Source organism: Salvelinus alpinus, chromosome 14 (assembly GCF_045679555.1).
Source record: "Salvelinus alpinus chromosome 14, SLU_Salpinus.1, whole genome shotgun sequence".
Lineage (NCBI taxonomy): Eukaryota > Metazoa > Chordata > Actinopteri > Salmoniformes > Salmonidae > Salvelinus > Salvelinus alpinus.
The window spans coordinates 48,094,874-48,120,756 of NC_092099.1; the positions used below are offsets into that span (position 1 = coordinate 48,094,874).

The 25,883-nt window shown below is 47.8% G+C and overlaps 1 protein-coding gene across 1 annotated transcript in view; it reads right to left on the minus strand.

The window, feature by feature from the left end:
• The window catches only part of LOC139539006 (aryl hydrocarbon receptor-like), a 113,558-nt gene that overhangs the window by 64,488 nt on the left and 23,187 nt on the right, over positions 1–25,883 (minus strand). The gene's annotated exons all lie outside the window — the stretch shown is intronic.

A 25,883-nucleotide genomic window follows, 5' to 3' on the forward strand; every position in this document is an offset into this window, starting at 1 on the left:
AGTAGGCTGCATCTCACTGTAGTAGACTGTAGGCTGCATCTCACTGTAGTAGGATGCATCGCACTGTAGTAGGCTGCATCTCACTGTAGTAGGCTGTAGGCTGCATCTCACTGTAGTAGGCTGTATCTCACTGTAGTAGGCTGCATCTCACTGTAGTAGGCTGCATCTCACTGTAGGAGACTGTAGGCTGCATTTCACTGTAGTAGGCTGCATCTCACTGTAGTAGGCTGCATCTCACTGTAGTATGCTGCATCTCACTGTAGTAGGCTGCATCTCACTGTAGTATGCTGCATCTCACTGTAGTAGGCGGCATCTCACTGTAGTAGGCGGCATCTCACTGTAGTAGGCTGCATCTCACTGTAGTATGCTGCATCTCACTGTAGTAGGCTGTAGGCTGCATCTCACTGTAGGAGACTGTAGGCTGTATCTCACTGTAGTAGGCTGTAGGCTGCATCTCACTGTAGTAGGCTGTAGGCTGCATCTCACTGTAGTAGGCTGCATCTCACTGTAGTAGGCTGTAGGCTGCATCTCACTGTAGTAGGCTGCATCTCACTGTAGTAGACTGTATCTCACTGTAGTAGACTGTAGGCTGCATCTCACTGTAGTATGCTGCATCTCACTGTAGTAGGCTGCATCTCACTGTAGTAGGCTGTATCTCACTGTAGTAGGCTGCATCTCACTGTAGTAGACTGTATCTCACTGTAGTAGACTGTAGGCTGCATCTCACTGTAGTATGCTGCATCTCACTGTAGTAGGCTGAATCTCACTGTAGTAAGCTGTATCTCACTGTAGTAGACTGCATCTCACTGTAGTAGACTGTAGGCTGCATCTCACTGTAGGAGACTGCATCTCACTGTAGTAAGCTGTAGACTGCACCTCACTGTAGTAGACTGTAGGCTGCATCTCACTGTAGTAGACTGCATCTCACTGTAGTAGGCTGTAGACTGCACCTCACTGTAGTAGGCTGTAGGCTGCATCTCACTGTAGGAGACTGTATCTCACTGTAGTAGGCTGCATCTCACTGTAGTAAGCTGTATCTCACTGTAGTAGGATGCATCTCACTGTAGTAGGCTGTATCTCACTGTAGTAGGCTGCATCTCACTGTAGTAGGCTGCATCTCACTGTAGTAGGCTGCATCTCACTGTAGGAGACTGCATCTCACTGTAGTAAGCTGCATCTCACTGTAGTATGCTGCATCTCACTGTAGAAGACTGCATCTCACTATAGTAAGCTGCATCTCACTGTAGTAAGCTGTAGACTGCACCTCACTGTAGTAGACTGTAGGCTGCATCTCACTGTAGTAGACTGCATCTCACTGTAGTAGGCTGTAGACTGCATCTCACTGTAGGAGACTGCATCTCACTGTAGGAGACTGCATCTCACTGTAGTAAGCTGTAGACTGCACCTCACTGTAGTAGACTGTAGGCTGCATCTCACTGTAGTAGACTGCATCTCACTGTAGTAGGCTGTAGACTGCACCTCACTGTAGTAGGCTGTAGGCTGCATCTCACTGTAGGAGACTGTATCTCACTGTAGTAGGCTGCATCTCACTGTAGTAAGCTGTATCTCACTGTAGTAGGATGCATCTCACTGTAGTAGGCTGTATCTCACTGTAGTAGGCTGCATCTCACTGTAGTAGGCTGCATCTCACTGTAGTAGGCTGCATCTCACTGTAGGAGACTGCATCTCACTGTAGTAAGCTGCATCTCACTGTAGTATGCTGCATCTCACTGTAGGAGACTGCATCTCACTGTAGTAAGGTGCATCTCACTGTAGTAGACTGCATCTCACTGTAGTAGACTGTAGGCTGCATCTCAATGTAGGAGACTGTAGGCTGCATCTCACTGTAGTAGGCTGTAGACTGCATCTCACTGTAGTAGGCTGTATCTCACTGTAGTAGGCTGCATCTCACTGTATTAGGCTGTAGGCTGCATCTCACTGTAGTAGGCTGTATCTCACTGTAGTAGGCTGTAGGCTGCATCTCAATGTAGGAGACTGTAGGCTGCATCTCACTGTAGTAGGCTGTAGACTGCATCTCACTGTAGTAGGCTGTATCTCACTGTAGTAGGCTGCATCTCACTGTAGTAGGCTGTAGACTGCATCTCACTATAGTAGGCTGTATCTCACTGTAGTAGACTGCATCTCACTGTAGTAGGCTGTAGGCTGCATCTCACTGTAGTAGGCTGTAGGCTGCATCTCACTTTAGTATGCTGTATCTCACTGTAGTAGGCTGTATCTCACTGTAGTAGGCTGCATCTCACTGTAGGAGACTGTAGGCTGCATCTCACTGTAGTAGGCTGTAGGCTGTAGGCTGCATCTCACTTTAGTATGCTGTATCTCACTGTAGTAGGCTGTATCTCACTGTAGTAGACTGTAGGCTGCATCTCACTGTAGTAGACTGTAGGCTGCATCTCACTGTAGTAGGCTGCATCTCACTGTAGAAGACTGTAGACTGTATCTCACTGTAGGAGACTGTAGGCTGCATCTCACTGTAGGAGACTGTATCTCACTGTAGTAGATTGTAGGCTGCATCTCACTGTAGTAGGCTGTAGGCTGCATCTCACTGTAGGAGACTGTATCTCACTGTAGTAGATTGTAGGCTGCATCTCACTGTAGTAGGCTGTAGGCTGCATCTCACTGTAGGAGACTGTATCTCACTGTAGTAGGCTGTAGGCTGCATCTCACTGTAGTAGGCTGTAGGCTGCATCTCACTGTAGTAGACTGCATCTCACTGTAGTAGGCTGCATCTCACTGTAGTAGGCTGCATCTCACTGTAGTAGACTGTAGGCTGCATCTCACTGTAGTAGGATGCATCGCACTGTAGTAGGCTGCATCTCACTGTAGTAGGCTGTAGGCTGCATCTCACTGTAGTAGGCTGTATCTCACTGTAGTAGGCTGCATCTCACTGTAGTAGGCTGCATCTCACTGTAGGAGACTGTAGGCTGCATTTCACTGTAGTAGGCTGCATCTCACTGTAGTAGGCTGCATCTCACTGTAGTATGCTGCATCTCACTGTAGTAGGCTGCATCTCACTGTAGTATGCTGCATCTCACTGTAGTAGGCGGCATCTCACTGTAGTAGGCGGCATCTCACTGTAGTAGGCTGCATCTCACTGTAGTATGCTGCATCTCACTGTAGTAGGCTGTAGGCTGCATCTCACTGTAGGAGACTGTAGGCTGTATCTCACTGTAGTAGGCTGCATCTCACTGTAGTAAGCTGTATCTCACTGTAGTAGGATGCATCTCACTGTAGTAGGCTGTATCTCACTGTAGTAGGCTGCATCTCACTGTAGTAAGCTGTATCTCACTGTAGTAGGATGCATCTCACTGTAGTAGGCTGTATCTCACTGTAGTAGGCTGCATCTCACTGTAGTAGGCTGCATCTCACTGTAGTAGGCTGCATCTCACTGTAGGAGACTGCATCTCACTGTAGTAAGCTGCATCTCACTGTAGTATGCTGCATCTCACTGTAGGAGACTGCATCTCACTGTAGTAAGCTGCATCTCACTGTAGTAGACTGCATCTCACTGTAGTAGACTGTAGGCTGCATCTCAATGTAGGAGACTGTAGGCTGCATCTCACTGTAGTAGGCTGTAGACTGCATCTCACTGTAGTAGGCTGTATCTCACTGTAGTAGGCTGCATCTCACTGTAGTAGGCTGTAGGCTGCATCTCACTGTAGTAGGCTGTATCTCACTGTAGTAGGCTGTAGGCTGCATCTCAATGTAGGAGACTGTAGGCTGCATCTCACTGTAGTAGGCTGTAGACTGCATCTCACTGTAGTAGGCTGTATCTCACTGTAGTAGGCTGCATCTCACTGTAGTAGGCTGTAGACTGCATCTCACTATAGTAGGCTGTATCTCACTGTAGTAGACTGCATCTCACTGTAGTAGGCTGTAGGCTGCATCTCACTGTAGTAGGCTGTAGGCTGCATCTCACTTTAGTATGCTGTATCTCACTGTAGTAGGCTGTATCTCACTGTAGTAGGCTGCATCTCACTGTAGGAGACTGTAGGCTGCATCTCACTGTAGTAGGCTGTAGGCTGTAGGCTGCATCTCACTTTAGTATGCTGTATCTCACTGTAGTAGGCTGTATCTCACTGTAGTAGACTGTAGGCTGCATCTCACTGTAGTAGACTGTAGGCTGCATCTCACTTTAGTATGCTGTATCTCACTGTAGTAGGCTGTATCTCACTGTAGTAGGCTGCATCTCACTGTAGGAGACTGTAGGCTGCATCTCACTGTAGTAGGCTGTAGGCTGTAGGCTGCATCTCACTTTAGTATGCTGTATCTCACTGTAGTAGGCTGTATCTCACTGTAGTAGACTGTAGGCTGCATCTCACTGTAGTAGACTGTAGGCTGCATCTCACTGTAGTAGGCTGCATCTCACTGTAGAAGACTGTAGACTGTATCTCACTGTAGGAGACTGTAGGCTGCATCTCACTGTAGGAGACTGTATCTCACTGTAGTAGATTGTAGGCTGCATCTCACTGTAGTAGGCTGTAGGCTGCATCTCACTGTAGGAGACTGTATCTCACTGTAGTAGATTGTAGGCTGCATCTCACTGTAGTAGGCTGTAGGCTGCATCTCACTGTAGTAGGCTGTAGGCTGCATCTCACTGTAGTAGACTGCATCTCACTGTAGTAGGCTGCATCTCACTGTAGTAGGCTGCATCTCACTGTAGTAGACTGTAGGCTGCATCGCACTGTAGTAGGCTGCATCTCACTGTAGTAGGCTGTAGGCTGCATCTCACTGTAGTAGGCTGTATCTCACTGTAGTAGGCTGCATCTCACTGTAGTAGGCTGCATCTCACTGTAGTATGCTGCATCTCACTGTAGTAGGCTGCATCTCACTGTAGTATGCTGCATCTCACTGTAGTAGGCGGCATCTCACTGTAGTAGGCGGCATCTCACTGTAGTAGGCTGCATCTCACTGTAGTATGCTGCATCTCACTGTAGTAGGCTGTAGGCTGCATCTCACTGTAGGAGACTGTAGGCTGTATCTCACTGTAGTAGGCTGTAGGCTGCATCTCACTGTAGTAGGCTGTAGGCTGCATCTCACTGTAGTAGGCTGCATCTCACTGTAGTAGGCTGTAGGCTGCATCTCACTGTAGTAGGCTGCATCTCACTGTAGTAGACTGTATCTCACTGTAGTAGACTGTAGGCTGCATCTCACTGTAGTATGCTGCATCTCACTGTAGTAGGCTGCATCTCACTGTAGTAGGCTGTATCTCACTGTAGTAGGCTGCATCTCACTGTAGTAGACTGTATCTCACTGTAGTAGACTGTAGGCTGCATCTCACTGTAGTATGCTGCATCTCACTGTAGTAGGCTGAATCTCACTGTAGTAAGCTGTATCTCACTGTAGTAGACTGCATCTCACTGTAGTAGACTGTAGGCTGCATCTCACTGTAGGAGACTGCATCTCACTGTAGTAAGCTGTAGACTGCACCTCACTGTAGTAGACTGTAGGCTGCATCTCACTGTAGTAGACTGCATCTCACTGTAGTAGGCTGTAGACTGCACCTCACTGTAGTAGGCTGTAGGCTGCATCTCACTGTAGGAGACTGTATCTCACTGTAGTAGGCTGCATCTCACTGTAGTAAGCTGTATCTCACTGTAGTAGGATGCATCTCACTGTAGTAGGCTGTATCTCACTGTAGTAGGCTGCATCTCACTGTAGTAGGCTGCATCTCACTGTAGTAGGCTGCATCTCACTGTAGGAGACTGCATCTCACTGTAGTAAGCTGCATCTCACTGTAGTATGCTGCATCTCACTGTAGGAGACTGCATCTCACTATAGTAAGCTGCATCTCACTGTAGTAAGCTGTAGACTGCACCTCACTGTAGTAGACTGTAGGCTGCATCTCACTGTAGTAGACTGCATCTCACTGTAGTAGGCTGTAGACTGCATCTCACTGTAGGAGACTGCATCTCACTGTAGGAGACTGCATCTCACTGTAGTAAGCTGTAGACTGCACCTCACTGTAGTAGACTGTAGGCTGCATCTCACTGTAGTAGACTGCATCTCACTGTAGTAGGCTGTAGACTGCACCTCACTGTAGTAGGCTGTAGGCTGCATCTCACTGTAGGAGACTGTATCTCACTGTAGTAGGCTGCATCTCACTGTAGTAAGCTGTATCTCACTGTAGTAGGATGCATCTCACTGTAGTAGGCTGTATCTCACTGTAGTAGGCTGCATCTCACTGTAGTAGGCTGCATCTCACTGTAGTAGGCTGCATCTCACTGTAGGAGACTGCATCTCACTGTAGTAAGCTGCATCTCACTGTAGTATGCTGCATCTCACTGTAGGAGACTGCATCTCACTGTAGTAAGCTGCATCTCACTGTAGTAGACTGCATCTCACTGTAGTAGACTGTAGACTGCATCTCACTGTAGTAGGCTGTATCTCACTGTAGTAGGCTGCATCTCACTGTAGTAGGCTGTAGACTGCATCTCACTGTAGTAGGCTGTATCTCACTGTAGTAGGCTGCATCTCACTGTAGTAGGCTGTAGGCTGCATCTCACTGTAGTAGGCTGTATCTCACTGTAGTAGGCTGTAGGCTGCATCTCAATGTAGGAGACTGTAGGCTGCATCTCACTGTAGTAGGCTGTAGACTGCATCTCACTGTAGTAGGCTGTATCTCACTGTAGTAGGCTGCATCTCACTGTAGTAGGCTGTAGACTGCATCTCACTATAGTAGGCTGTATCTCACTGTAGTAGACTGCATCTCACTGTAGTAGGCTGTAGGCTGCATCTCACTGTAGTAGGCTGTAGGCTGCATCTCACTTTAGTATGCTGTATCTCACTGTAGTAGGCTGTATCTCACTGTAGTAGGCTGCATCTCACTGTAGGAGACTGTAGGCTGCATCTCACTGTAGTAGGCTGTAGGCTGTAGGCTGCATCTCACTTTAGTATGCTGTATCTCACTGTAGTAGGCTGTATCTCACTGTAGTAGACTGTAGGCTGCATCTCACTGTAGTAGACTGTAGGCTGCATCTCACTGTAGTAGGCTGCATCTCACTGTAGAAGACTGTAGACTGTATCTCACTGTAGGAGACTGTAGGCTGCATCTCACTGTAGGAGACTGTATCTCACTGTAGTAGATTGTAGGCTGCATCTCACTGTAGTAGGCTGGAGGCTGCATCTCACTGTAGGAGACTGTATCTCACTGTAGTAGATTGTAGGCTGCATCTCACTGTAGTAGGCTGTAGGCTGCATCTCACTGTAGGAGACTGTATCTCACTGTAGTAGGCTGTAGGCTGCATCTCACTGTAGTAGGCTGTAGGCTGCATCTCACTGTAGTAGACTGCATCTCACTGTAGTAGGCTGCATCTCACTGTAGTAGGCTGCATCTCACTGTAGTAGACTGTAGGCTGCATCTCACTGTAGTAGGATGCATCGCACTGTAGTAGGCTGCATCTCACTGTAGTAGACTGCATCTCACTGTAGTAGGCTGCATCTCACTGTAGTAGGCTGCATCTCACTGTAGTAGACTGTAGGCTGCATCTCACTGTAGTAGGATGCATCGCACTGTAGTAGGCTGCATCTCACTGTAGTAGGCTGTAGGCTGCATCTCACTGTAGTAGGCTGTATCTCACTGTAGTAGGCTGCATCTCACTGTAGTAGGCTGCATCTCACTGTAGGAGACTGTAGGCTGCATTTCACTGTAGTAGGCTGCATCTCACTGTAGTAGGCTGCATCTCACTGTAGTATGCTGCATCTCACTGTAGTAGGCTGCATCTCACTGTAGTATGCTGCATCTCACTGTAGTAGGCGGCATCTCACTGTAGTAGGCGGCATCTCACTGTAGTAGGCTGCATCTCACTGTAGTATGCTGCATCTCACTGTAGTAGGCTGTAGGCTGCATCTCACTGTAGGAGACTGTAGGCTGTATCTCACTGTAGTAGGCTGCATCTCACTGTAGTAAGCTGTATCTCACTGTAGTAGGATGCATCTCACTGTAGTAGGCTGTATCTCACTGTAGTAGGCTGCATCTCACTGTAGTAAGCTGTATCTCACTGTAGTAGGATGCATCTCACTGTAGTAGGCTGTATCTCACTGTAGTAGGCTGCATCTCACTGTAGTAGGCTGCATCTCACTGTAGGAGACTGCATCTCACTGTAGTAAGCTGCATCTCACTGTAGTATGCTGCATCTCACTGTAGGAGACTGCATCTCACTGTAGTAAGCTGCATCTCACTGTAGTAGACTGCATCTCACTGTAGTAGACTGTAGGCTGCATCTCAATGTAGGAGACTGTAGGCTGCATCTCACTGTAGTAGGCTGTAGACTGCATCTCACTGTAGTAGGCTGTATCTCACTGTAGTAGGCTGCATCTCACTGTAGTAGGCTGTAGGCTGCATCTCACTGTAGTAGGCTGTATCTCACTGTAGTAGGCTGTAGGCTGCATCTCAATGTAGGAGACTGTAGGCTGCATCTCACTGTAGTAGGCTGTAGACTGCATCTCACTGTAGTAGGCTGTATCTCACTGTAGTAGGCTGCATCTCACTGTAGTAGGCTGTAGACTGCATCTCACTATAGTAGGCTGTATCTCACTGTAGTAGACTGCATCTCACTGTAGTAGGCTGTAGGCTGCATCTCACTGTAGTAGGCTGTAGGCTGCATCTCACTTTAGTATGCTGTATCTCACTGTAGTAGGCTGTATCTCACTGTAGTAGGCTGCATCTCACTGTAGGAGACTGTAGGCTGCATCTCACTGTAGTAGGCTGTAGGCTGTAGGCTGCATCTCACTTTAGTATGCTGTATCTCACTGTAGTAGGCTGTATCTCACTGTAGTAGACTGTAGGCTGCATCTCACTGTAGTAGACTGTAGGCTGCATCTCACTGTAGTAGGCTGCATCTCACTGTAGAAGACTGTAGACTGTATCTCACTGTAGGAGACTGTAGGCTGCATCTCACTGTAGGAGACTGTATCTCACTGTAGTAGATTGTAGGCTGCATCTCACTGTAGTAGGCTGTAGGCTGCATCTCACTGTAGGAGACTGTATCTCACTGTAGTAGATTGTAGGCTGCATCTCACTGTAGTAGGCTGTAGGCTGCATCTCACTGTAGTAGGCTGTAGGCTGCATCTCACTGTAGTAGACTGCATCTCACTGTAGTAGGCTGCATCTCACTGTAGTAGGCTGCATCTCACTGTAGTAGACTGTAGGCTGCATCTCACTGTCGTAGGATGCATCGCACTGTAGTAGGCTGCATCTCACTGTAGTAGGCTGTAGGCTGCATCTCACTGTAGTAGGCTGTATCTCACTGTAGTAGGCTGCATCTCACTGTAGTAGGCTGCATCTCACTGTAGGAGACTGTAGGCTGCATTTCACTGTAGTAGGCTGCATCTCACTGTAGTAGGCTGCATCTCACTGTAGTATGCTGCATCTCACTGTAGTAGGCTGCATCTCACTGTAGTATGCTGCATCTCACTGTAGTAGGCGGCATCTCACTGTAGTAGGCTGCATCTCACTGTAGTATGCTGCATCTCACTGTAGTAGGCTGTAGGCTGCATCTCACTGTAGTAGGCTGTAGGCTGCATCTCACTGTAGTAGGCTGCATCTCACTGTAGTAGGCTGTAGGCTGCATCTCACTGTAGTAGGCTGCATCTCACTGTAGTAGACTGTATCTCACTGTAGTAGACTGTAGGCTGCATCTCACTGTAGTATGCTGCATCTCACTGTAGTAGGCTGCATCTCACTGTAGTAGGCTGTATCTCACTGTAGTAGGCTGCATCTCACTGTAGTAGACTGTATCTCACTGTAGTAGACTGTAGGCTGTATCTCACTGTAGTATGCTGCATCTCACTGTAGTAGGCTGAATCTCACTGTAGTAAGCTGTATCTCACTGTAGTAGACTGCATCTCACTGTAGTAGACTGTAGGCTGCATCTCACTGTAGGAGACTGCATCTCACTGTAGTAAGCTGTAGACTGCACCTCACTGTAGTAGACTGTAGGCTGCATCTCACTGTAGTAGACTGCATCTCACTGTAGTAGGCTGTAGACTGCACCTCACTGTAGTAGGCTGTAGGCTGCATCTCACTGTAGGAGACTGTATCTCACTGTAGTAGGCTGCATCTCACTGTAGTAAGCTGTATCTCACTGTAGTAGGATGCATCTCACTGTAGTAGGCTGTATCTCACTGTAGTAGGCTGCATCTCACTGTAGTAGGCTGCATCTCACTGTAGGAGACTGCATCTCACTGTAGTAAGCTGCATCTCACTGTAGTATGCTGCATCTCACTGTAGGAGACTGCATCTCACTATAGTAAGCTGCATCTCACTGTAGTAAGCTGTAGACTGCACCTCACTGTAGTAGACTGTAGGCTGCATCTCACTGTAGTAGACTGCATCTCACTGTAGTAGGCTGTAGACTGCATCTCACTGTAGGAGACTGCATCTCACTGTAGGAGACTGTAGACTGCACCTCACTGTAGTAGACTGTAGGCTGCATCTCACTGTAGTAGACTGCATCTCACTGTAGTAGGCTGTAGACTGCACCTCACTGTAGTAGGCTGTAGGCTGCATCTCACTGTAGGAGACTGTATCTCACTGTAGTAGGCGGCATCTCACTGTAGTAGGCTGCATCTCACTGTAGTATGCTGCATCTCACTGTAGTAGGCTGTAGGCTGCATCTCACTGTAGGAGACTGTAGGCTGTATCTCACTGTAGTAGGCTGCATCTCACTGTAGTAAGCTGTATCTCACTGTAGTAGGATGCATCTCACTGTAGTAGGCTGTATCTCACTGTAGTAGGCTGCATCTCACTGTAGTAAGCTGTATCTCACTGTAGTAGGATGCATCTCACTGTAGTAGGCTGTATCTCACTGTAGTAGGCTGCATCTCACTGTAGTAGGCTGCATCTCACTGTAGTAGGCTGCATCTCACTGTAGGAGACTGCATCTCACTGTAGTAAGCTGCATCTCACTGTAGTATGCTGCATCTCACTGTAGGAGACTGCATCTCACTGTAGTAAGCTGCATCTCACTGTAGTAGACTGCATCTCACTGTAGTAGACTGTAGGCTGCATCTCAATGTAGGAGACTGTAGGCTGCATCTCACTGTAGTAGGCTGTAGACTGCATCTCACTGTAGTAGGCTGTATCTCACTGTAGTAGGCTGCATCTCACTGTAGTAGGCTGTAGGCTGCATCTCACTGTAGTAGGCTGTATCTCACTGTAGTAGGCTGTAGGCTGCATCTCAATGTAGGAGACTGTAGGCTGCATCTCACTGTAGTAGGCTGTAGACTGCATCTCACTGTAGTAGGCTGTATCTCACTGTAGTAGGCTGTAGGCTGCATCTCACTGTAGTAGGCTGTAGGCTGCATCTCACTGTAGTAGACTGCATCTCACTGTAGTAGGCTGCATCTCACTGTAGTAGGCTGCATCTCACTGTAGTAGACTGTAGGCTGCATCTCACTGTAGTAGGATGCATCGCACTGTAGTAGGCTGCATCTCACTGTAGTAGGCTGTAGGCTGCATCTCACTGTAGTAGGCTGTATCTCACTGTAGTAGGCTGCATCTCACTGTAGTAGGCTGCATCTCACTGTAGGAGACTGTAGGCTGCATTTCACTGTAGTAGGCTGCATCTCACTGTAGTAGGCTGCATCTCACTGTAGTATGCTGCATCTCACTGTAGTAGGCTGCATCTCACTGTAGTAGGCGGCATCTCACTGTAGTAGGCGGCATCTCACTGTAGTAGGCTGCATCTCACTGTAGTATGCTGCATCTCACTGTAGTAGGCTGTAGGCTGCATCTCACTGTAGGAGACTGTAGGCTGTATCTCACTGTAGTAGGCTGTAGGCTGCATCTCACTGTAGTAGGCTGTAGGCTGCATCTCACTGTAGTAGGCTGCATCTCACTGTAGTAGGCTGTAGGCTGCATCTCACTGTAGTAGGCTGCATCTCACTGTAGTAGACTGTATCTCACTGTAGTAGACTGTAGGCTGCATCTCACTGTAGTATGCTGCATCTCACTGTAGTAGGCTGCATCTCACTGTAGTAGGCTGTATCTCACTGTAGTAGGCTGCATCTCACTGTAGTAGACTGTATCTCACTGTAGTAGACTGTAGGCTGCATCTCACTGTAGTATGCTGCATCTCACTGTAGTAGGCTGAATCTCACTGTAGTAAGCTGTATCTCACTGTAGTAGACTGCATCTCACTGTAGTAGACTGTAGGCTGCATCTCACTGTAGGAGACTGCATCTCACTGTAGTAAGCTGTAGACTGCACCTCACTGTAGTAGACTGTAGGCTGCATCTCACTGTAGTAGACTGCATCTCACTGTAGTAGGCTGTAGACTGCACCTCACTGTAGTAGGCTGTAGGCTGCATCTCACTGTAGGAGACTGTATCTCACTGTAGTAGGCTGCATCTCACTGTAGTAAGCTGTATCTCACTGTAGTAGGATGCATCTCACTGTAGTAGGCTGTATCTCACTGTAGTAGGCTGCATCTCACTGTAGTAGGCTGCATCTCACTGTAGTAGGCTGCATCTCACTGTAGGAGACTGCATCTCACTGTAGTAAGCTGCATCTCACTGTAGTATGCTGCATCTCACTGTAGGAGACTGCATCTCACTATAGTAAGCTGCATCTCACTGTAGTAAGCTGTAGACTGCACCTCACTGTAGTAGACTGTAGGCTGCATCTCACTGTAGTAGACTGCATCTCACTGTAGTAGGCTGTAGACTGCATCTCACTGTAGGAGACTGCATCTCACTGTAGGAGACTGCATCTCACTGTAGTAAGCTGTAGACTGCACCTCACTGTAGTAGACTGTAGGCTGCATCTCACTGTAGTAGACTGCATCTCACTGTAGTAGGCTGTAGACTGCACCTCACTGTAGTAGGCTGTAGGCTGCATCTCACTGTAGGAGACTGTATCTCACTGTAGTAGGCTGCATCTCACTGTAGTAAGCTGTATCTCACTGTAGTAGGATGCATCTCACTGTAGTAGGCTGTATCTCACTGTAGTAGGCTGCATCTCACTGTAGTAGGCTGCATCTCACTGTAGTAGGCTGCATCTCACTGTAGGAGACTGCATCTCACTGTAGTAAGCTGCATCTCACTGTAGTATGCTGCATCTCACTGTAGGAGACTGCATCTCACTGTAGTAAGCTGCATCTCACTGTAGTAGACTGCATCTCACTGTAGTAGACTGTAGGCTGCATCTCAATGTAGGAGACTGTAGGCTGCATCTCACTGTAGTAGGCTGTAGACTGCATCTCACTGTAGTAGGCTGTATCTCACTGTAGTAGGCTGCATCTCACTGTAGTAGGCTGTAGGCTGCATCTCACTGTAGTAGGCTGTATCTCACTGTAGTAGGCTGTAGGCTGCATCTCAATGTAGGAGACTGTAGGCTGCATCTCACTGTAGTAGGCTGTAGACTGCATCTCACTGTAGTAGGCTGTATCTCACTGTAGTAGGCTGCATCTCACTGTAGTAGGCTGTAGACTGCATCTCACTATAGTAGGCTGTATCTCACTGTAGTAGACTGCATCTCACTGTAGTAGGCTGTAGGCTGCATCTCACTGTAGTAGGCTGTAGGCTGCATCTCACTTTAGTATGCTGTATCTCACTGTAGTAGGCTGTATCTCACTGTAGTAGGCTGCATCTCACTGTAGGAGACTGTAGGCTGCATCTCACTGTAGTAGGCTGTAGGCTGTAGGCTGCATCTCACTTTAGTATGCTGTATCTCACTGTAGTAGGCTGTATCTCACTGTAGTAGACTGTAGGCTGCATCTCACTGTAGTAGACTGTAGGCTGCATCTCACTGTAGTAGGCTGCATCTCACTGTAGAAGACTGTAGACTGTATCTCACTGTAGGAGACTGTAGGCTGCATCTCACTGTAGGAGACTGTATCTCACTGTAGTAGATTGTAGGCTGCATCTCACTGTAGTAGGCTGTAGGCTGCATCTCACTGTAGGAGACTGTATCTCACTGTAGTAGATTGTAGGCTGCATCTCACTGTAGTAGGCTGTAGGCTGCATCTCACTGTAGGAGACTGTATCTCACTGTAGTAGGCTGTAGGCTGCATCTCACTGTAGTAGGCTGTAGGCTGCATCTCACTGTAGTAGACTGCATCTCACTGTAGTAGGCTGCATCTCACTGTAGTAGGCTGCATCTCACTGTAGTAGACTGTAGGCTGCATCTCACTGTAGTAGGATGCATCGCACTGTAGTAGGCTGCATCTCACTGTAGTAGGCTGTAGGCTGCATCTCACTGTAGTAGGCTGTATCTCACTGTAGTAGGCTGCATCTCACTGTAGTAGGCTGCATCTCACTGTAGGAGACTGTAGGCTGCATTTCACTGTAGTAGGCTGCATCTCACTGTAGTAGGCTGCATCTCACTGTAGTATGCTGCATCTCACTGTAGTAGGCTGCATCTCACTGTAGTATGCTGCATCTCACTGTAGTAGGCGGCATCTCACTGTAGTAGGCTGCATCTCACTGTAGTATGCTGCATCTCACTGTAGTAGGCTGTAGGCTGCATCTCACTGTAGGAGACTGTAGGCTGTATCTCACTGTAGTAGGCTGCATCTCACTGTAGTAAGCTGTATCTCACTGTAGTAGGATGCATCTCACTGCAGTAGGCTGTATCTCACTGTAGTAGGCTGCATCTCACTGTAGTAAGCTGTATCTCACTGTAGTAGGATGCATCTCACTGTAGTAGGCTGTATCTCACTGTAGTAGGCTGCATCTCACTGTAGTAGGCTGCATCTCACTGTAGTAGGCTGCATCTCACTGTAGGAGACTGCATCTCACTGTAGTAAGCTGCATCTCACTGTAGTATGCTGCATCTCACTGTAGGAGACTGCATCTCACTGTAGTAAGCTGCATCTCACTGTAGTAGACTGCATCTCACTGTAGTAGACTGTAGGCTGCATCTCAATGTAGGAGACTGTAGGCTGCATCTCACTGTAGTAGGCTGTAGACGGCATCTCACTGTAGTAGGCTGTATCTCACTGTAGTAGGCTGCATCTCACTGTAGTAGGCTGTAGGCTGCATCTCACTGTAGTAGGCTGTATCTCACTGTAGTAGGCTGTAGGCTGCATCTCAATGTAGGAGACTGTAGGCTGCATCTCACTGTAGTAGGCTGTACACTGCATCTCACTGTAGTAGGCTGTATCTCACTGTAGTAGGCTGCATCTCACTGTAGTAGGCTGTAGACTGCATCTCACTATAGTAGACTGTATCTCACTGTAGTAGACTGCATCTCACTGTAGTAGGCTGTAGGCTGCATCTCACTGTAGTAGGCTGTAGGCTGCATCTCACTTTAGTATGCTGTATCTCACTGTAGTAGGCTGTATCTCACTGTAGTAGGCTGCATCTCACTGTAGGAGACTGTAGGCTGCATCTCACTGTAGTAGGCTGTAGGCTGTAGGCTGCATCTCACTTTAGTATGCTGTATCTCACTGTAGTAGGCTGTATCTCACTGTAGTAGACTGTAGGCTGCATCTCACTGTAGTAGACTGTAGGCTGCATCTCACTGTAGTAGGCTGCATCTCACTGTAGAAGACTGTAGACTGTATCTCACTGTAGGAGACTGTAGGCTGCATCTCACTGTAGGAGACTGTATCTCACTGTAGTAGATTGTAGGCTGCATCTCACTGTAGTAGGCTGTAGGCTGCATCTCACTGTAGGAGACTGTATCTCACTGTAGTAGATTGTAGGCTGCATCTCACTGTAGTAGGCTGTAGGCTGCATCTCACTGTAGTAGACTGCATCTCACTGTAGTAGGCTGCATCTCACTGTAGTAGGCTGCATCTCACTGTAGTAGACTGTAGGCTGCATCTCACTGTAGTAGGATGCATCGCACTGTAGTAGGCTGCATCTCACTGTAGTAGGCTGTAGGCTGCATCTCACTGTAGTAGGCTGTATCTCACTGTAGTAGGCTGCATCTCACTGTAGTAGGTTGCATCTCACTGTAGTATGCTGCATCTCACTGTAGTAGGCTGCATCTCACTGTAGTAGGCTGCATCTCACTGTAGTATGCTGCATCTCACTGTAGTAGGCTGCATCTCACTGTAGTATGCTGCATCTCACTGTAGTAGGCGGCATCTCACTGTAGTAGGCTGCATCTCACTGTAGTATGCTGCATCTCACTGTAGTAGGCTGTAGGCTGCATCTCACTGTAGGAGACTGTAGGCTGTATCTCACTGTAGTAGGCTGCATCTCACTGTAGTAAGCTGTATCTCACTGTAGTAGGATGCATCTCACTGTAGTAGGCTGTATCTCACTGTAGTAGGCTGCATCTCACTGTAGTAAGCTGTATCTCACTGTAGTAGGATGCATCTCACTGTAGTAGGCTGTATCTCACTGTAGTAGGCTGCATCTCACTGTAGTAGGCTGCATCTCACTGTAGTAGGCTGCATCTCACTGTAGGAGACTGCATCTCACTGTAGTAAGCTGCATCTCACTGTAGTATGCTGCATCTCACTGTAGGAGACTGCATCTCACTGTAGTAAGCTGCATCTCACTGTAGTAGACTGCATCTCACTGTAGTAGACTGTAGGCTGCATCTCAATGTAGGAGACTGTAGGCTGCATCTCACTGTAGTAGGCTGTAGACGGCATCTCACTGTAGTAGGCTGTATCTCACTGTAGTAGGCTGCATCTCACTGTAGTAGGCTGTAGGCTGCATCTCACTGTAGTAGGCTGTATCTCACTGTAGTAGGCTGTAGGCTGCATCTCAATGTAGGAGACTGTAGGCTGCATCTCACTGTAGTAGGCTGTACACTGCATCTCACTGTAGTAGGCTGTATCTCACTGTAGTAGGCTGCATCTCACTGTAGTAGGCTGTAGACTGCATCTCACTATAGTAGACTGTATCTCACTGTAGTAGACTGCATCTCACTGTAGTAGGCTGTAGGCTGCATCTCACTGTAGTAGGCTGTAGGCTGCATCTCACTTTAGTATGCTGTATCTCACTGTAGTAGGCTGTATCTCACTGTAGTAGGCTGCATCTCACTGTAGGAGACTGTAGGCTGCATCTCACTGTAGTAGGCTGTAGGCTGTAGGCTGCATCTCACTTTAGTATGCTGTATCTCACTGTAGTAGGCTGTATCTCACTGTAGTAGACTGTAGGCTGCATCTCACTGTAGTAGACTGTAGGCTGCATCTCACTGTAGTAGGCTGCATCTCACTGTAGAAGACTGTAGACTGTATCTCACTGTAGGAGACTGTAGGCTGCATCTCACTGTAGGAGACTGTATCTCACTGTAGTAGATTGTAGGCTGCATCTCACTGTAGTAGGCTGTAGGCTGCATCTCACTGTAGGAGACTGTATCTCACTGTAGTAGATTGTAGGCTGCATCTCACTGTAGTAGGCTGTAGGCTGCATCTCACTGTAGTAGGCTGTAGGCTGCATCTCACTGTAGTAGACTGCATCTCACTGTAGTAGGCTGCATCTCACTGTAGTAGGCTGCATCTCACTGTAGTAGACTGTAGGCTGCATCTCACTGTAGTAGGATGCATCGCACTGTAGTAGGCTGCATCTCACTGTAGTAGGCTGTAGGCTGCATCTCACTGTAGTAGGCTGTATCTCACTGTAGTAGGCTGCATCTCACTGTAGTAGGTTGCATCTCACTGTAGTATGCTGCATCTCACTGTAGTAGGCTGCATCTCACTGTAGTATGCTGCATCTCACTGTAGTAGGCGGCATCTCACTGTAGTAGGCGGCATCTCACTGTAGTAGGCTGCATCTCACTGTAGTATGCTGCATCTCACTGTAGTAGGCTGTAGGCTGCATCTCACTGTAGGAGACTGTAGGCTGTATCTCACTGTAGTAGGCTGTAGGCTGCATCTCACTGTAGTAGGCTGTAGGCTGCATCTCACTGTAGTAGGCTGCATCTCACTGTAGTAGGCTGTAGGCTGCATCTCACTGTAGTAGGCTGCATCTCACTGTAGTAGACTGTATCTCACTGTAGTAGACTGTAGGCTGCATCTCACTGTAGTATGCTGCATCTCACTGTAGTAGGCTGTATCTCACTGTAGTAGGCTGCATCTCACTGTAGTAGACTGTATCTCACTGTAGTAGACTGTAGGCTGCATCTCACTGTAGTATGCTGCATCTCACTGTAGTAGGCTGAATCTCACTGTAGTAAGCTGTATCTCACTGTAGTAGACTGCATCTCACTGTAGTAGACTGTAGGCTGCATCTCACTTTAGGAGACTGCATCTCACTGTAGTAAGCTGTAGACTGCACCTCACTGTAGTAGACTGTAGGCTGCATCTCACTGTAGTAGACTGCATCTCACTGTAGTAGGCTGTAGACTGCACCTCACTGTAGTAGGCTGTAGGCTGCATCTCACTGTAGGAGACTGTATCTCACTGTAGTAGGCTGCATCTCACTGTAGTAAGCTGTATCTCACTGTAGTAGGATGCATCTCACTGTAGTAGGCTGTATCTCACTGTAGTAGGCTGCATCTCACTGTAGTAGGCTGCATCTCACTGTAGTAGGATGCATCTCACTGTAGGAGACTGCATCTCACTGTAGTAAGCTGCATCTCACTGTAGTATGCTGCATCTCACTGTAGGAGACTGCATCTCACTATAGTAAGCTGCATCTCACTGTAGTAAGCTGTAGACTGCACCTCACTGTAGTAGACTGTAGGCTGCATCTCACTGTAGTAGACTGCATCTCACTGTAGTAGGCTGTAGACTGCATCTCACTGTAGGAGACTGCATCTCACTGTAGGAGACTGCATCTCACTGTAGTAAGCTGTAGACTGCACCTCACTGTAGTAGACTGTAGGCTGCATCTCACTGTAGTAGACTGCATCTCACTGTAGTAGGCTGTAGACTGCACCTCACTGTAGTAGGCTGTAGGCTGCATCTCACTGTAGGAGACTGTATCTCACTGTAGTAGGCTGCATCTCACTGTAGTAAGCTGTATCTCACTGTAGTAGGATGCATCTCACTGTAGTAGGCTGTATCTCACTGTAGTAGGCTGCATCTCACTGTAGTAGGCTGCATCTCACTGTAGTAGGCTGCATCTCACTGTAGGAGACTGCATCTCACTGTAGTAAGCTGCATCTCACTGTAGTATGCTGCATCTCACTGTAGGAGACTGCATCTCACTGTAGTAAGCTGCATCTCACTGTAGTAGACTGCATCTCACTGTAGTAGACTGTAGGCTGCATCTCAATGTAGGAGACTGTAGGCTGCATCTCACTGTAGTAGGCTGTAGACTGCATCTCACTGTAGTAGGCTGTATCTCACTGTAGTAGGCTGCATCTCACTGTAGTAGGCTGTAGGCTGCATCTCACTGTAGTAGGCTGTATCTCACTGTAGTAGGCTGTAGGCTGCATCTCAATGTAGGAGACTGTAGGCTGCATCTCACTGTAGTAGGCTGTAGACTGCATCTCACTGTAGTAGGCTGTATCTCACTGTAGTAGGCTGCATCTCACTGTAGTAGGCTGTAGACTGCATCTCACTATAGTAGGCTGTATCTCACTGTAGTAGACTGCATCTCACTGTAGTAGGCTGTAGGCTGCATCTCACTGTAGTAGGCTGTAGGCTGCATCTCACTTTAGTATGCTGTATCTCACTGTAGTAGGCTGTATCTCACTGTAGTAGGCTGCATCTCACTGTAGGAGACTGTAGGCTGCATCTCACTGTAGTAGGCTGTAGGCTGTAGGCTGCATCTCACTTTAGTATGCTGTATCTCACTGTAGTAGGCTGTATCTCACTGTAGTAGACTGTAGGCTGCATCTCACTGTAGTAGACTGTAGGCTGCACCTCACTGTAGTAGGCTGCATCTCACTGTAGAAGACTGTAGACTGTATCTCACTGTAGGAGACTGTAGGCTGCATCTCACTGTAGGAGACTGTATCTCACTGTAGTAGATTGTAGGCTGCATCTCACTGTAGTAGGCTGTAGGCTGCATCTCACTGTAGGAGACTGTATCTCACTGTAGTAGATTGTAGGCTGCATCTCACTGTAGTAGGCTGTAGGCTGCATCTCACTGTAGGAGACTGTATCTCACTGTAGTAGGCTGTAGGCTGCATCTCACTGTAGTAGGCTGTAGGCTGCATCTCACTGTAGTAGACTGCATCTCACTGTAGTAGGCTGCATCTCACTGTAGTAGGCTGCATCTCACTGTAGTAGACTGTAGGCTGCATCTCACTGTAGTAGGATGCATCGCACTGTAGTAGGCTGCATCTCACTGTAGTAGGCTGTAGGCTGCATCTCACTGTAGTAGGCTGTATCTCACTGTAGTAGGCTGCATCTCACTGTAGTAGGCTGCATCTCACTGTAGGAGACTGTAGGCTGCATTTCACTGTAGTAGGCTGCATCTCACTGTAGTAGGCTGCATCTCACTGTAGTATGCTGCATCTCACTGTAGTAGGCTGCATCTCACTGTAGTATGCTGCATCTCACTGTAGTAGGCGGCATCTCACTGTAGTAGGCGGCATCTCACTGTAGTAGGCTGCATCTCACTGTAGTATGCTGCATCTCACTGTAGTAGGCTGTAGGCTGCATCTCACTGTAGGAGACTGTAGGCTGTATCTCACTGTAGTAGGCTGCATCTCACTGTAGTAAGCTGTATCTCACTGTAGTAGGATGCATCTCACTGTAGTAGGCTGTATCTCACTGTAGTAGGCTGCATCTCACTGTAGTAAGCTGTATCTCACTGTAGTAGGATGCATCTCACTGTAGTAGGCTGTATCTCACTGTAGTAGGCTGCATCTCACTGTAGTAGGCTGCATCTCACTGTAGTAGGCTGCATCTCACTGTAGGAGACTGCATCTCACTGTAGTAAGCTGCATCTCACTGTAGTATGCTGCATCTCACTGTAGGAGACTGCATCTCACTGTAGTAAGCTGCATCTCACTGTAGTAGACTGCATCTCACTGTAGTAGACTGTAGGCTGCATCTCAATGTAGGAGACTGTAGGCTGCATCTCACTGTAGTAGGCTGTAGACTGCATCTCACTGTAGTAGGCTGTATCTCACTGTAGTAGGCTGCATCTCACTGTAGTAGGCTGTAGGCTGCATCTCACTGTAGTAGGCTGTATCTCACTGTAGTAGGCTGTAGGCTGCATCTCAATGTAGGAGACTGTAGGCTGCATCTCACTGTAGTAGGCTGTAGACTGCATCTCACTGTAGTAGGCTGCATCTCACTGTAGTAGGCTGTAGACTGCATCTCACTATAGTAGGCTGTATCTCACTGTAGTAGACTGCATCTCACTGTAGTAGGCTGTAGGCTGCATCTCACTGTAGTAGGCTGTAGGCTGCATCTCACTTTAGTATGCTGTATCTCACTGTAGTAGGCTGTATCTCACTGTAGTAGGCTGCATCTCACTGTAGGAGACTGTAGGCTGCATCTCACTGTAGTAGGCTGTAGGCTGCATCTCACTTTAGTATGCTGTATCTCACTGTAGTAGGCTGTATCTCACTGTAGTAGACTGTAGGCTGCATCTCACTGTAGTAGACTGTAGGCTGCATCTCACTGTAGTAGGCTGCATCTCACTGTAGAAGACTGTAGACTGTATCTCACTGTAGGAGACTGTAGGCTGCATCTCACTGTAGGAGACTGTATCTCACTGTAGTAGATTGTAGGCTGCATCTCACTGTAGTAGGCTGTAGGCTGCATCTCACTGTAGGAGACTGTATCTCACTGTAGTAGATTGTAGGCTGCATCTCACTGTAGTAGGCTGTAGGCTGCATCTCACTGTAGTAGACTGCATCTCACTGTAGTAGGCTGCATCTCACTGTAGTAGGCTGCATCTCACTGTAGTAGACTGTAGGCTGCATCTCACTGTAGTAGGATGCATCGCACTGTAGTAGGCTGCATCTCACTGTAGTAGGCTGTAGGCTGCATCTCACTGTAGTAGGCTGTATCTCACTGTAGTAGGCTGCATCTCACTGTAGTAGACTGCATCTCACTGTAGGAGACTGTAGGCTGCATTTCACTGTAGTAGGCTGCATCTCACTGTAGTAGGCTGCATCTCACTGTAGTATGCTGCATCTCACTGTAGTAGGCTGCATCTCACTGTAGTATGCTGCATCTCACTGTAGTAGGCGGCATCTCACTGTAGTAGGCGGCATCTCACTGTAGTAGGCTGCATCTCACTGTAGTATGCTGCATCTCACTGTAGTAGGCTGTAGGCTGCATCTCACTGTAGGAGACTGTAGGCTGTATCTCACTGTAGTAGGCTGTAGGCTGCATCTCACTGTAGTAGGCTGTAGGCTGCATCTCACTGTAGTAGGCTGCATCTCACTGTAGTAGGCTGCATCTCACTGTAGTAGGCTGCATCTCACTGTAGTAGACTGTAGGCTGCATCTCACTGTAGTAGGATGCATCGCACTGTAGTAGGCTGCATCTCACTGTAGTAGGCTGTAGGCTGCATCTCACTGTAGTAGGCTGTATCTCACTGTAGTAGGCTGCATCTCACTGTAGTAGACTGCATCTCACTGTAGGAGACTGTAGGCTGCATTTCACTGTAGTAGGCTGCATCTCACTGTAGTAGGCTGCATCTCACTGTAGTATGCTGCATCTCACTGTAGTAGGCTGCATCTCACTGTAGTATGCTGCATCTCACTGTAGTAGGCGGCATCTCACTGTAGTAGGCGGCATCTCACTGTAGTAGGCTGCATCTCACTGTAGTATGCTGCATCTCACTGTAGTAGGCTGTAGGCTGCATCTCACTGTAGGAGACTGTAGGCTGTATCTCACTGTAGTAGGCTGTAGGCTGCATCTCACTGTAGTAGGCTGTAGGCTGCATCTCACTGTAGTAGGCTGCATCTCACTGTAGTAGGCTGTAGGCTGCATCTCACTGTAGTAGGCTGCATCTCACTGTAGTAGACTGTATCTCACTGTAGTAGACTGTAGGCTGCATCTCACTGTAGTATGCTGCATCTCACTGTAGTAGGCTGCATCTCACTGTAGTAGGCTGTATCTCACTGTAGTAGGCTGCATCTCACTGTAGTAGACTGTATCTCACTGTAGTAGACTGTAGGCTGCATCTCACTGTAGTATGCTGCATCTCACTGTAGTAGGCTGAATCTCACTGTAGTAGGCTGTATCTCACTGTAGTAGACTGTATCTCACTGTAGTAGGCTGTAGGCTGCATCTCACTGTAGTATGCTGCATCTCACTGTAGTAGGCTGTATCTCACTGTAGTAGGCTGTAGGCTGCATCTCACTGTAGTAGGCTGTATCTCACTGTAGTAGGCTGTAGGCTGCATCTCACTGTAGTATGCTGCATCTCACTGTAGTAGGCTGCATCTCACTGTAGTAGGCTGCATCTCACTGTAGTAAGCTGTAGGCTGTTCTGGTTATCTGGATCTCCTTTCACCCTTTGTTTACTGTTAATGTAACTAGCCTAAATATAGATTGTGTCATGCCTTAATCTGATATTTTATTTACTAGGCCTACTACTTAGTACCGCTGGTTTATTCTGTTCTCATTCATTCGTTTGCATCACAGTTGTGTCGGTATTCTAAGCCAAACTGCTACTCAGTATGTTTGTTTCAATGCAAGAATAACTAGGCTATTACTTTTTGCATTTAGTTTGCATTATTTTGGTAAGACAGCTGTGTGTGTACAGCTATATTTACATAGGCGCTTTGTAATATGTGAATTACCCTTTCTATCCTATAGCCTATTTTCATCACCAAAACGGCATTGCTTTAGTGTGTAGGGCGCAGTCCATTGTGCTGCTACAGATTTCGCTCTAACCTGTCACTTAAAAAGCACTTAACCAACGGTCTCAGAGTCTGGGCATTTGAACTTTATGTTTATTGTGAAATAAGCAGTTTTCAATATAATTCCAATGCAAGAACCGATTTCAACTGCCCCCTTAGTCCCTTTATCCTGGTGTCTTGTCTGGTTCTTCCTTAGTCTTTTCATATCTCCGGGTTCTGTTCCAACATGCATCTCAAACAGACTTAGATATGTTTTATATTTACTGAACTTTGCTTAATGAGACATTGTTTTTTGACTACTTAAGCAACATGTGACGGTAGTGGTTGTGAGGTGTCCTACAGTGAGATGGGTGGACTCTGCCCCCCGGAGTGGAGGGGGAGCTGTCAGTGTACTACATGCAAGACGGGTTTGTTCTGAACCGGAGAGAACTAATGTCAGGAATAAAAGATAGACGGATTAGTCAGTCATTTGTTTTATCCCAAACAGGAACAGCTGGTCCCATGTTTCCACCCCACTAAACACACTCCCACTCCCTTGTACACAGGAACATTTTGTAAACAAATGCACAAACAGGCATACAACCATATCTACCTTACTCAAACAAAACAGACATTAGCTTGTTCATCCATCACCTGATTTGTTAACACACACAAAACCCCGGGCCTCACGCACACACACACACACACACACACACACACACACACACACACACACACACACACACACACACACACACACACACACACACACACACACACACACACACACACACACACACACACACACACTGCAATGGGTGCATCCACAGGAAGTACCCTCAGTCTTCCCAGGGGCTGAACCATGACTAAGGCATGGTGATGTCATGTTGCTCTTTAACTAATAATCAATGATTCACCCCAATTATCTGCAGCACATCCTCTCTGTGTGTAAGCAGTCCAGTGAAACATAAACATTATCATGTCAGCTTGGATGGTTTGTACACCATCTTGCAAGTAAATAGCCAACTTCCAGGGTCTAATGTACCAGACGTTCAGCAACTACAAATTAGTGAAGTGAAATAAATGTAACAAGCCCCTAGCGGCAGACCCCATATGAACACAGTTGAACTCATGCAATCAGAGAACCACAATGTGTGCAAACTAGATTATAGACTTCCTGGTTGAACAGAAAAGAAACCACACCCCCAATAGCTTTGCATTTTTTGCATGCTGGTACAGTACCAAAACTTACAGGATCTGTCTGCATTCTGCAGAACTACTTTCCCACACGGTGCAGGGTGTCAGACTACTTTCCCACACGGTGGAGGGTGTCAGGCTACTTTCCCACACGGTGGAGGGTGTCAGGCTACTTTCCCACACGGTGGAGGGTGTCAGGCTACTTTCCCACACGGTGGAGGGTGTCAGGCTACTTTCCCACACGGTGGAGGGTGTCAGGCTACTTTCCCACACGGTGGAGGGTGTCAGGCTACTTTCCCACACGGTGGAGGGTGTCAGGCTACTTTCCCACACGGTGGAAGGTGTCAGGCTACTTTCCCACACGGTGGAGGGTGTCAGGCTACTTGCCCACACGGTGGAGGGTGTCAGGCTACTTTCCCACACGGTGGAGGGTGTCAGGCTACTTTCCCAGACGGTGGAGGGTGTCAGGCTACTTTCCCACACGGTGGAAGGTGTCAGGCTACTTTCCCACACGGTGGAGGGTGTCAGGCTACTTTCCCACACGGTGGAGGGTGTCAGGCTACTTTCCCAGACGGTGGAGGGTGTCAGGCTACTTTCCCACACGGTGGAGGGTGTCAGGCTACTTTCCCAGACGGTGGAGGGTGTCAGGCTACTTTCCCACACGGTGGAGGGTGTCAGGCTACTTTCCCACACGGTGGAAGGTGTCAGGCTACTTTCCCACACGGTGGAGGGTGTCATAAGGGTGTATAAGAGGTAGTCTGAGTCTATTTTCAACCATGACAGTAAGAGGTGAAAACTCTATTTTACCCCTCCTCTCCTGATGTAAATAATGGATGACCTCACAGCTCCTCTACAATTCACTACTAAGTGTCTGATGTTGAACCACAAAGAAGAAGAGAGAAATCTTCAATTACCGCTCCCCTTCTCCGCTTCTTCCCCTAACCCTGCCTTTTCGTCCTGCCTCCCTGTCTTTTAAAATGTCCCGTGGCTGTTATCTCAATCTGAATAAAAGATGTCCTCCTCCCCAGAATGAGCTTTCATGCTTCATTACTAACACATTG